Genomic DNA, 13,412 nt, shown 5'->3' on the forward strand with positions numbered 1-13,412 from the left:
CCTGCTACGTTCTGAGGTCCCCACAGGAAGCCAAGACAAAGGCCTGAGACAGCAGGAAATGCTGAAGGCTAAAACCATCCAGGTTTGCCTCAAGCAAAGCAGCTGGAAAACTCGTAGCTGCAGGACCCCTGGTCCTGGGAGGCAATCCGAGGACCCAGCCATGGTGGGCACCTCACCTGCCTCCCCATCTGTCCCTCACTGCCAGCCCAGAGCAGGGTGCTCAGACAAACATGGGGTCACCACCTGGCCTGGGCTGGGGGATCCAAAGCAGTTTAAGTCCAGCCAGTGGCATGACCAAAGACCCCATTTCATAGCTATAGAAACAAGGCCCAGCCTATAGGCAGGCAAAAATCATACATGAGAAAAAATGGCCAAAAGAAAACCAGTCGGCCTCCTGACTTGCAAAAGCCTGTGCCACCTTCTTTCTACTGGTAATGAGGCAAAAAGAAAAAAAAAAAAAAAGAAAGAAAAAGAAAAAAAGGTGGTCTTTTTCATTTGAAAAAATCTGTAACTCCCCTTTCCCTGCCTTGAATCAATTTTCTACTTAAGTAATAATATGGTAAAGGAAGGAAGCGATTTCATGCAATCAAATTTTAAGTTAGTGCCCAATTACACCTCTATTTCTCCCTCTCTCTCTTTCTGTCTGCCCCGGGGGGGGAACCAAAGAAGCCGCAAACCAGTACAATCAGTGCTGCTTGGGCAATGCCTCGCTCTGTCTGTTCCCCAGCCCATGCTGGGCATGGAGGGCAGTGACCTGCTGGCCGACGTGGCCACTCTGCCCAATTTTGCCACTACAGGGCTGCAGGGCTCCAAGAGCAGCTCGCCTGTGGGGACTGCCGGGAGATGACTGTTGTCCCCATCTTCCCAGAAGCTTCTGTACAAGTTGGGGGTGGGGGGAGGGGAGGCATGGCACAGCATAGGGGTGCCAGCCCCAGGCCCCAGGTCCTCCCTGCATACGGCGGTCCTGACTCTGTCCCCCATGCTGGGCCCCTCTCCCCCTCCTCTGTGCCCCAGTTTTCCCTTCTGTGAAATGAAATCCCCACCCGGCTCAGGCCTCCCCGATCCACGAATTATTTGGGAAGTATTTACTGACTGCCTCCTCTGTGCCAGGCCCTGGGACTGGACGTCCACCTCACAGCAATGGAGAGGCTGTACTGACCCGGTCACAGAGGCGTTACTGATAGCTCAGCCGACCACAATTGCCCAATAGGAGTTTGGGCCTCTGCAACACGTTTACCCAAATCATCCTGTGATTGCTGCATCCTCTTCTGGCTCCCACTTTCCCCACTGTGGTCGTCCATCCGGTGACTGAGTCCCGCCCTTCCCCACCCACACCCACTGCACCTGTTTTGGAGGTGCACGCTCCGCTGGGAGACACAGGGCGGAACCAGGATTCCAAGTCAGGTCCCGGGCTCCAAGGCCGGGTAGGGCTCAGCTGCCCTAAGGCTGGAAGACTGGCTGGTGGTGGTGGGGGGCGGGGGGGCGCTGCCACCAAAACAGGAGGTGGGAAGGTGGGGAACACAGCTACCTCCCCTCCCCCCACCCCCATCTAGGTACAGCAGGGCTCCAGGCTCACAGGTGCTTGGGGGTGGGCAGGGGAACCTGTTTGGGGTGTATGTCTCTCTGGCTGTGTGGGGGTGGGGCTCTGTGTACAGAGGTGGTGTGCTGGGTCCCGATTTTGGCCAGTTTCTGGGGGGGCCCTAGGGCCACCTGCCTACTCAGCACTGGCCTTGGAGAGGTCACCACTTCACTTTGTTCTCAGGGCAAACTCTGTTTGGATTGCTCTTTGGCACTCTCCATGTTTTATGTTTCCCAGCTGCTAAAACAAGTACCATACAATGGATTGGCTTAAACAATCGGATGCTAAGAGGAGTCCAGAATTGAGGCATCAGCAAGGCAATGTCTTCTCCCCACAGACTGGCGTTCTGGGGCTGGCTGATAGCACCCCTTGGTCCTTGGCTTTTCTGTCATGTGGCAACGCACATGGCAGCGTCTTTTCCTTTCTCTTCTGGGGTTCTGTTGACTTCCAGCTTCTGGCTGCTCCTGTGATTTCTCTCAGGGTCCAATTTCCTTTGCTTATAAGGATATCAGCCATATTGGATTAAGGTCCTCTCTCATTCAGCTTGGGAACCTTAACTAATAACACCTTCAAAGGCCCTGTTTACAAATGGGTTCACACCCACAGGACCAGGGATTGGGATGTGAACCAGCCTTTTTTTTTGGGGGGGGGGTGTGGCCTCATATTTAGGTTTATTAAAAACTGACACAAACAAACAAAACCTGTACAAAAAAACAGCCCAAATCACTTACCACTTTGAAACACTATTCTTGAGAGACATCACTGCCTAGGACCCCCCCCCCCCCCTTCCTCTATCTTAGCCACGTGGGGGATATGATTCAATCCCCATAGTCTGCTCTCTGGACCCCAACAAGACATGTTCTTTTCACAAGCAAAATACATTCATTCCATCTCAACATTTCAAAACCTTAAGTCATTTCAATAACAAGGCTAAGTAAGTTCAAAGCCTCATCAAAATAAATTATGGGGGCAGGGGATGCTCAGTTATGGCTGTGGTCTGTCCTGGGGTAAAATTCCTCCCCAAGGGACCGGTAAAACCTAGAAAACATGTTATCTGCTTCTAATATACAATGGGAGCACAGGCATAGGATAAAGATTTCTACTCCAGAAGGGAGAAATTGGAAAGGAAACAGGAGTCACAAGTCCCAAACAATTCTGAAACCCAGCAGGGCAAGCGCCATTAAATTTTGAGGTCTGACAGTCATCTATGGATTGATGTTTTGTCCTCTGGGCCTGAGGGAGTAGCAGTCCCACCCCTCCCAAGCGCTTGCACTGCAGCCATGCCCTCCCTGAACACTGGGGTGAAGGCTCCACCCTCTCCCAGCGAGAATCAGAATGGTGGCCATGCTGCCTGTGAACGCTGGCGCACAGGCCCTGTCATCTTTGAGCACTGGGGGTGGCTGTACTCTCTGGGGACAATGGGGCACAAGGCTCGCCCCTCCAAGCGCAGGGCCAGACCCACCCCTCTACCCCACTCTCTTGACCTTTGCGTCCATGGTTCTGCCCTTGAATCATGCTTCTTTGAATTTGTTCCTTCTCTGTCCCTTTCAGTCAAAGCTGGCAGTGATTCTGCTCATACAAATTTTGCAAAAAAACTTGTTGGCTTTGCATGCAGTTCAAGATGGTCCAAACCATCAGACAATAGATCCTTCCACAGATCCTTTCTGGATAACTGCATTTCCAATCCTGACTTCCACTGAAATGGTTGACTGTATCATGTTAGCAAAGTGTTAGTTCTTTAGCAAACGGTTGTTCAGTTAAACCCCACATAGAGCCCAGTCTTCACTTCCCAAAAGCTCAGGGAGGCCCTTCCTAGAGCCACTTCTGGCCCTAGTCTCAGAGCACGTGGCCTGAATAGGCTGAGAAGTTTCCAAATCAATTGCTGGTTTCCTTGTGTTTAACACTGTTCGATCCTTAGCTTATCCCTTTCCTCTCCCATTTTACTATAAGCTGCCAGGAGAAACCACGCTGTACCTTCCACACTTAGTTTAGAAATCTCCTCAGCTAAATTACACAAGTTCATTGATTTCAAGTTCTGCCTTCTACCCAATATCAAAACACAATTTCCCCAAGTTCTCTGCCACTTTATAACAAGGCTTACCTTTCTTCTAGTTTCCAATAACACATTCGTCATTTCCTTCTAAAGCCTCATCGGAAGTACCTTTAATTTCACCTTTAATTTCCATACTCCTGCCGCCAGTCTCTTCAAAGCAATCTAGCCCTTTTCTACCAAACACTTCATAATTCATCCAGCCTCCACCCATTCCAATTCCAAAGCCATTTCTGTATTTTAGGTTGTCTTAGCAGCACCCCACTTTCTAGTACTGAAAACTGTTTCAGTTTTCCAGCTGCTAAACTAAAACTAATACCATACAATGGGTCAGCTTAAATGATGGGAATTTATTGGGTCATGATATCGAGGTAGGGTTAGTCGAAAATTGAGGTGCTGGCAAAGTGACACTTTCTCCCTGCAGCCTGTGACGGGCCGGGGCTGGGTGCCCTGGCGGCATCTTCCCCTTTCTCCTCCGGGTTCTGCTAGTTCCCCGCTCCTGTCCTCTTGCCATTGCTTCTCTTTCAATCCCCAACACTTGGTCTTTGAGTCTCGGTTGTCCCCCCCTTAACCCCCTCAAGAGGGGTGTCTCCACCTGGATACCTCGGGCAGCTTTGATAACAAAACACCCTGAGTGGAGACCAGGGCCCTTCCAGTGCTGGCAGCTGTGAGGGTACAGACAGGACACTGAGGGGGACTGTGGGGGGCGGGAGATGTCCCACCCGAAGGGCACTGCACAAGCCAGAACGCCAGCAATGATGTCTGCCTATGGGGTGGGATGCCTTGTGGGCGACACCCTGAGTGCACGGCCCGGGCCTTGGAGCAGCCCTCAGAGCCTCGCTCCCCAGGAGCAGGTGCTGGTGATGCCTGGTCACAGGGCCACGGCTCACAGAGCGGAAAGCTGGGATTCTCCCCAGGTCTGTCTATAAACAAATCCAAGAGGAGTTGCCCCATGTGCAGGGTGTCCAAGCCCAGTTCAGGAAGGGATGGGTTGGGGTTGATGGGGTAGGGCAGGCGCAGCGAGGTGCTCAGGCCACAGCTGCATCCTACTCTAGGAGGTGGGCCATCTTGTTATTCCCAGTTTCCAGGCGGAGCTAAGGGTGCAGAGGCCCAGGTCCTCAAGACGCCAGGACCCTGCAATGGGGGGACCAGCATGAAAGCTGGGAGGCTTGGGTGCTGCTCTCCAGACCACAAAATACCTGGAGGACTGCGCAGGTTTGTATATATTATATCCCCCAGAAAAAGCCATATTCTTTATCGCAATCTTGTAGGTGCAGACGTATTAGTGCTGATTAGGTTGGAACCTTTGGATTAGGTTGTTTCCATGGAGATGTGACCCACCTAACTGTAGGTGATAACCCTGATTAGATAATTTCCATGGAGGTGTGGCCCCGCCCATTCAGCATGGGCCTTGATTAGGTCACTGGAGCCCTATAAAAGCTCAGACAGAGGGAGCTCACTGCTAGCTGCAGCTGAGAGACACATTTCGAAGACAGCTGTTGGAAGCTGACACTGACATTTTGGAGAAAGCCATTTTGAAATGCAACCTGGGAGCAAGCCACATGACTTCTCAGCTAACAAAGGTTTTCTGGATGCCAATGGTCTTTCTCCAATGAAGGTTTCTGATTGTTGATGTCTTACGTCAGACACTTTATGGCCTTAAGATTGTAACTGTGTAACCAAATAAACCCCCTTTATAAAAGCCAATCCATTTCTGGTATTTGCAAAATGGCAGCATTAGTAAACCAGAACAAGGACTAATCATTACCTCAACTTCAACATGTCCAAAAGGGCACTCTTGGCATTTCCCCAAACTTGCTCCCCTCTGACTAGCCCAGCTCAGGAAACAGCACCAACCTTCTCCTGGTTGCTCACACCAAATACCCAGGCTCCCCACCCCCATCCCACACCCCAGCAAGTCCTGTGGGCTCCATCTTCCAAATGGATGCTGGGCCTGACCCTTCTCACCACTTCCACTGCTCCCACCATTGTCCCATCCCTCCCTGTCACCAGCTTCCTGCTTCTTCTCTTGCCCTCCTGAGGTCTGCTCTCCACCTGGAGGCTACAGTCATCTTTTAATAATCATCAACCAGACCACATCATGCCCCAGTTCTAAGCTCTCCAGGGGCCTCCCCTAAGCACCCTTGGTCAAACCCCAGTGACCTCACTGTGTCTTCCAGGTCCCTATGTGTGCTGACCCTCCCCACCGACTACCTCTATGTCTGGTATCCTGTCCCTCTCCAACCTGCTTGTGCCCCTCAGGACACCTGGATGCTCCATGAGCCTCGGGGCTGCTGCACCTGCTGTCCCTCTGCCTGGACCTCTCACTCCATTCAAGCTTCAGCCTCACTGGTCTCTCCCCACACACCACCCTCTTCCACCTTCCTCGCAGCATCGCCACCCCTCAACAGGATACGTTTATTGCTTACTGTCTCCCCGACTAGAAAGGAAGCCCCATGAAGGCAGAGGCTGTGTGGCATGTTCACTGGTGTGGCCTCAGCCCCAGGCATGGGACCTGACACACAGCAGGTGCTCAGTGTGTTGACTGAATGAGCCTTTCTCCAGGAAGAAGCTGTTGAGACACATAAAACACATAAAATGCACAAGACTCATCTCCTTCAACATCTACCCTGACTTCAAACCTGGATGCTTCCTTGAACCAGAGAAGACAGAGGCTGATATGGCGGCAAGAGGACAGCAAGGTGGCTGGCCCCTGGACACCTGTGGTGTACAGCCCCTGTCTGGCTTTAGCCAGACAACATCCCTCCTTCTGGAACGACACCCTGGCTATCCTCTGGGATCTACCTCCTCTGGGTTTGGTCCCCATGGTTGAGGACACTGAACCCCAGGAAGGCCGTATCGCCCCAGCTGGACAAAGCAGCCACTCCCTGGGCCACAGGGATTGGTTCAATAGCAGCTGCGACTGAGGCCTGGCCCTGCAGCCTATTCCACCCCCCACCTCCACCCCACCAGGATGGGATGGCCCCAGACCCATGATGGGCCAGTGAGACTCAATTCTAAGATAGTTACTGGGACTGCTGGGGATAAAGCAGGCTTTTTCTCAGGACTGCTGAGAGGACCAGACGAAGGCTTAGAGCAGGAGCAGATGATGGCCATGCTACCGTACAAGGGCAGACCCTAGGCTGAGAGCCTATGGAAAGGAAGGAGAATGGGGCAGTGCCTTCACCGGGCCCCTCGCGCCCACTGGGCCCGAGGCCAGTCTGCCCCTAGACATCCAGGCTTGTTCGAGAGGAGTTTCTGTCACTTGTCACCAAGGGTGCCGACGAATACAAAGGCTACTGCTTGCCTAGGGACCCCCAAATGATAAAGGGTCTTAGCTGTGTGAGACCCCCACCCTTTCCACTTCCAGGGAGCCCACCTAGTCAGTCTCTAAGGAGAACTGGTTTTGTGAGATTATCTTTTCCAAACTTGGGATGTTTGTCAAGCTAGGATAGCTGGGGCTACCAGGTACAAAAGGAATGTGGGAGGGAGGTTCCCAGCAGAGGGAGGATGGGCACCTGAGAGTGTGTGTGCACAAAATCAGCTCTGCCCAGCCTCTCGGAAGCCTCAACACCTCCACGGCTCCTTGCCTTAGAGGGGTTACAATAAATCAGACCCTTTCATACTGTATAGGCCATACAACTATTTTGACTACGTAAGCATCATCCTGGACTTTGATGGATTTAAGGCACATAATATAACTGCATGGGATTGTAATGCTAGAGACCAGCAATTCATCACCTGCTAAGAGGTATCGACCCGCCTCGGACACCTCCCCTCCACTCGGCCTTCAGCACTGCGGCCAGGCAGTCCTTACCTACGAAATACACAAAACATGCCCAGCTCACAGCTCTCATTGTCCTTGGAAATTTAACTAAACACACAAGGGAACAAAGCAGCCAAGGAGCAAGACCTCCAGAAAAGAACTTGCCTCACTCAGAGAAGATTCCAGTGACTAAAAACTAAAGGCATCCATTCTTTTAGAAGCATGAATCAGCGGTAAAGCTGCTATCTCGGTGCTGTCTCTGGAAGGGCTGATCCCATCTGGTTGTGGCACTAGTCCCCGCCCCCTTAGTCCACCAGCCAGAGGTCAGCAATCCTCAAAATGAGGGTGTCAACTCCGTCCTTCACTAGGCCACTAGCGAGCGAGGTGAGCACAGCGCTCAGCTGGTGGGCTGATCACACTCTACCTGGTTCCCAGGTTTGAATGACCCCAGCCCACTTTGGGAGCTCAAAGCCATGGCCAACCCACATGGGCTCCCTGTGCATCTGGTCTCTTGGTTATCAGGGAAGCATCTTTGGAATGTTAGAAAGGCCAATCCTTCCAACGGTGGAGCAACTCTGGGCTGGGCACGAGGCTGGGCGAGGAGACTGCAGGCTGGATTTCAGTCTCACCAGACCACTGCTCATGTGCAGTGAACAACCTGCATGGTGGTTTGGGACCACCCTGCAGGAGCCAACACTGTCAGCCAAGACAAACCCTCCTTTCCTGGGCCCTGCTCCAAGGCCTCAGATGGGGCCCCAATATCTCCCTTCCTCAGAGCAAAGCCCTGCCTTTCCTGGGCAAGTTGAAGATTCTGGCAACAATGGAAACACAGAGCTGCAAGGACCTCAAGATGTCCCTTTGCACATTCCTGTGGCCCTGCCCCAGTGAGATTCACAAAGAACCTCTCCACTACTAGCTGACTCCGATCAAGTCCTTCCAGCACACCACGGACTGTGCTGGGAACTTTACTAGCTTATCTCATTTCATACTCCCATATTCATTATATAGATAAGGAAACTGAAGCTCAAAGCTACACTCCTAGAACTCCAGCCTGGTTGCAGGCTCTGAGCTCTGAACTCCGCTACACTGAAAAAGAAAGTGTGGCTAAGGGGTAGGCTTCGGAGGTAACGGCAGGAAGGACGACGGAATGATAGAGTTCCTTCCCTCCACTTTCTCCTGGGAGCCTCTTCCTCTCCCGAGAACTGGCAATGCAGAAAGAGAGGCCTCGGCCTGCTCTGGTTTCAGCAAGGCTGTGCCAAGGTCTGTCTGAACACATGCCATGGTGGTGCCAGGGCTCGGTGGGGTGGGGGTGGGGGGGGGCTGGAAACCAAAGGTGGGTTGTCAGAGGGCTTCCAGCAAAATGAGTTCCAGGAAGCAGAGAAGCAGCTGAGAGGGTCAGTGTTGCCTCTGGGAGAGGGTCCGTCACCCAGGCGCCCTCACACTCCTCTCTTCCTGCTCGCCTGCAATTTTAATCACAGGTAAACGTGAGGACTGGCCACTGTGTGAGGACTGGCCACTGTGTTCTCAATCGTTCATTCAACTCAAGTTTCCTGAACAATCCCCGAGAGCCACGTAGATGGTGGAGGATGGAAGAGACGAAGCTCCTGCCCTCAGGGACCCGCACTCCGGAGTGGAGGCATGGGGGGGTGGACAGACCATAAATGAGTAAACAGATCCATGAACAGGACATCTTCACGTCGCGTAAGTGCTGCAGAGAAAATAAAACAGCAACGGGCTACAGAGTGGCAAGGAGAGGGTGGGCTCACTTAGCTAGAGACATCCAAAAAGGCCTCTCGGGAGGGGGTGTCTGAGCTGACACTGAAGTGACGAGCCGGAGCCAGTAGGTGAAGGGGGCTAGAAAGGAGGGCTCCAGGCAGAAACGATGAGTGCACAGGCTGGGAACAAGGTTGGCACATTCAGGGAGAGCGAGGCCAGGGCGAGACCCCAGAGGGCCAGCGGGGTAGGTTAGAGATGGCCACAGACTCTCCGACGTGCCTCCCATCGGGGTGGGGTCCATGTCCTCACCCCTTGAGCCTGAGCAGGTTCTGTGACTTCTCTGGCCAGCAGAACAGGACAGAGTAACACTGCCTTTTTCTGAGCCTTAAGTGACTGGCAGCTTCCGCTTCCTGTCTCTTATGACACTCACTCCAGGGGAAGCCAGCTACCCCAGGACCACAATGCTGTGAGGAAGCGTGAGCCAGCCCCGTGGAAGGAGAGAGACCTGGCCAATTCCAGCTGTCCTAGCTACATCGGCGCAGGTGCTAGACGTGTGAGTGAGGAATTCCCCTTGGATACAAGGTGGAAACTGAGGACCCAGCTGCAGCCAGAACATACATCTGTGCAGCCCAGACACATGACCCTGTGACTGCAACAGTCACATGCCACCCAATCTAAACACCCAAAACAAGTCTTGATTAAGCACCTGCTGGGTGCTATGCTGGGCTGAGGGCTAAAAAGTATGTATAAAAATCAAGACAGCATGGTTCTATTCTCTTGGGTTTTAAAACACTCAAGCAGAAAATGAGGGCTAACCTATGACCAAGATGGGAGGGAGCCAGCCCCAGAGTGGCAGACAGTGATTTTGGATATTTCTTTCAGGGTATTCTGACCCAGTTGAATTGACACAACCAAGATAAAGTTCCTCAAGGCCAATGAGGAGGAACAGGGCCCCCAAAGGCAGCTCAGCCATTACTGTGAGACCTTGCGAAAGTTAATTTGCCTTCTTGGTTAAGTTTCTTCAACCATAAAGCAATGATAAAAGCAGTACCTACTTTTATGTGTTCAAGGAACATGGTGGGTATACACAACCCACCTTCAAGTGTTCAGAAAACATAAATAGACACAGAGAATGATACAGCAAAGGTGGCAAAATGTTAAAAGTGGTGGATCTTAGCATAGGGGTCAGTTTATGTTGGAGTTTTCTGTATGGACTTTGTATTATTTTTGCAAGCATCCTGTAAGTTTGAAATTATTTCAAAATAAAAAGTTTAAAACAAAAAAACAAACACCTACCTACTTTTTAGGGTTGGTGTGAAAAATAAACAGATGAAGGGATAAACGACATGTGATATATACATACAATGGAATATTATTCAGCAGTAAGAAGGAATGAAATCCCAAAGCAAGTGACAACATGAATGAACCTTGAAGACATTATCTTGAGTGAAGTATGTCAGATACAAAAGGACAAATATTGTATGATCTCACTGATATGAACTAATTATAATATGTAAACTCACAGAGTTAAAAACTAGAATACAGGTTACCAGGATATACAATGAAACTAAAGAATGGAGAGCAATTGCTTAATATGTGCAGATGTTTAACTAGGTTGAACTTAAGGGTTTGGAAATGGATAGAGGTGACAGTAGCATGTTATTGTGAAAACAATTAACAATGCTGAATGGTGTCTGAATGTGGTGGAAAGGGGAAGTTTAGAGTCATGTATGTCACCAGAAGGAAAGTTGGAGGTTAAAACATGGGAGTATATAACATGGGAAATCTTGAGGTGGACAATGTCTGTGATTAACTGTACAAATATTAAAAAGTTCTTTCATGAACTAGAACAAATGTATACCACTATTATAAGGAGTTAATAATAAGGGAAAAATGTACCTATTGCAAACTATGGATTATAGTGAACAATAATATTTTAATATTCATTCATCAACAGTAACAAATGTACCATACCAATAATATGGGTCAATAATGGGGGAGGGGGGATAAGGGGTATGGAAGGATTTGGGTTTAATTTTTAATTTTTATTTCTTTTCTGGAGTAATAAAAATGTTCTAAAATTGATCATGGTAATGAATGCACAACTATGTGATGATGCTGTGAGCCGGTGATTGTACAATTTGGATGGTTTGTATGGTGCGTGAACATATCTCAACAAAATTGCTCTAAAAAAAAAAAAAACTTACCTACTTTATAGGGTTGTTGTGAGAACTAAATGAGATGATAAATGAAAAGCAGTTAAGCAGCACTGCGAAGATCTCAGTCACTCTGTAGTTGTTGATATTTTGTCTTTGTTGCCACTGTCACCAAATAAAGACAGAGCAGAAACTCCAGATCCTAAACCCCCACTCTGAAGAGGGGGATTTCCACTGTCTATTCATTTTAAGTTCTCTGGACTTCTAATGAGTAGGGATATATATTTTTAATAATCTGGAAAAACACTAAAGGTTTTTGTCAAATCTACAGGATCTGGGTCTCTCTGGAAATCATAATGACAAAGGATTTCAATGATATTTAACATCACGGATGTGGCGCACCAATAACTGCTGCAACAACTGTCCCCGACTGGGCTTTCTCGGGTGAAAGCACAGGCTCTGACGTTGTGCGCAGCCCCCCAATTTGTGATGGAGTCAAATCAGGAAGCCCTCAGGGGGCAGAGCTGTCCATCTTTTAAATATTTCAAATGGAAAACAAACTGAACCTCCTTATTAAGCAGCCAAATCAAACTGTTAATTTAAAGTAAAATGAGCAGGACCACTATAACTGAAGCACAGACCATTCTAGATGAGTTGCTTATCAGACAATGCATTCCCCAGATGTTTCTGCCTTTATATCTATTCATTTAATAAATCTGACATCCCCTGTTTTAAATTTAAAATGCAACTGATTAAGAATTGTTTCTATTGTTCGCTATCCATGCATTTATTTAACTTCTGGTTGTTTTTCAGCTTTTTATTGTGAAAAGGATTCAAACCTGCAGTACGCCTGCAAGAATAGTGTAAACACCCACCTTCTGGGCTTGTGGGTTAGTCCGCTGGATGGCACGTGGCTCCACCCCAGCTCTCCTGCAGGAGACTGAAGAGGTGGCCTCGGAAGGAGGCTCAGGGAAGGGATGAGGATGTCCAGGTCGCATAATGCTCATGGGTTTCCAATCCAGGCATGACCTGACTTAACCAGCTTCCCATGAAGGGAGGGCCAGCCCATGCCCGCCTGAGCTCATCCCACAGTGGTGGCACCACAGCCCCCCTTCTACATGTTCCCCAGCCCCTCTGATGGCGTTCCATGGGACTACCTGATTCACGAACGCGCTTCTGGGGTCACTTGAGTCACGAGCAGTGGTGCCACAGAACCCTCTCAAATGTGTTCCTACCTCCCTAAGAAAAAGTCCCACTTGAGCAACGAATACCAGGATTCCCTCCCATTTGGTCCACCTGTCTTCTGCAGCCTAAGCTAGAAGAGGAAGAGGAGACCAAGCAGAGCCAGGGGGCAGGCAAACGTTTCAGCGCTTTCTCCACACGCTCCAGGCTTTTTACTTAATGCACCAAACTGTTAAGCATGCTTGAGGCAAGGAAGGTACTTTAGCTTCCATGACTGATGGCCTTGTTCTCAGCAGACTGCAGCCTCTCAAGGCCAGGGAAGCAGAATTATTATTGCAACTTGATGGACGCTACTGAGATTGATGCCCAGCTCCACTAATGGGAAACCACCTGCTCTTGGACAAATGATTTGGGCGACTCCGCTGTGGGTGTCACCTCCAGGACAACAGACTCTGCCTTTCCAAAGAAGGTAAAGAGCAGGAGGTAAGGGGTCAAGGCACGTGAAATCTTGTTGAAAGATGAAGCAACACTTGTTGCAAAGAATCAGAAGGGAATTCTGGTTGGGGAGGGAGACAAATGAAATGAGCGACTCCTTTGTGCTGAATACTGTGCTGGGCATTTTACATATAAAATTTCATCATTGCAACCAACCTTGACAGGGCTATGACTATTTAAATCAGGATAGGCTAGGTTACGCTGCAGAAACATACAACCCCCAAATCTCTGTGGCTTTAAGGACAGAGAATACATGAACAGTGGTTCAGTTGGGGGATGGTGTTATTCTCATCACTGTCACTCCCAGGAACCCAGATAACAGAGCAGCCACCATCTTGAAAGTGAGCCAAAGGAAAAGTACGCTCTGGAGAGTGTGGCACCGACAACTAAATGCTTGGCTTGGAGGGAAACACATAATTTCTGCTCACATCTTACTGGCCAAACCATTCACATGACTTCACTCACCCA

The 13,412-nt window shown here is 49.8% G+C and overlaps 1 protein-coding gene across 4 annotated transcripts in view; it reads right to left on the reverse strand.

Moving 5' to 3' along the window:
- Positions 1-13,412, reverse strand: part of KLHL25 (kelch like family member 25) — a 41,427-nt gene that overhangs the window by 11,273 nt on the left and 16,742 nt on the right. Inside the window, exon 1 of one of the 4 annotated variants that reach the window (XM_037832986.1) lies at positions 1,094-1,115. The exons of 1 other annotated variant lie outside the window; for it this stretch is intronic. The gene's annotated coding sequence lies outside the window, so the exon portion shown is untranslated. Of the gene's footprint in view, positions 1-754; positions 773-1,089; positions 1,116-13,412 lie in introns of those variants that run through there. 2 more of the 4 variants (XM_037832987.1, XM_037832988.1) reach the window with 2 other exon arrangements.

The sequence above is a fragment of the Choloepus didactylus genome, chromosome 4 (assembly GCF_015220235.1).
Source record: "Choloepus didactylus isolate mChoDid1 chromosome 4, mChoDid1.pri, whole genome shotgun sequence".
Classification (NCBI taxonomy): Eukaryota; Metazoa; Chordata; class Mammalia; order Pilosa; family Megalonychidae; genus Choloepus; species Choloepus didactylus.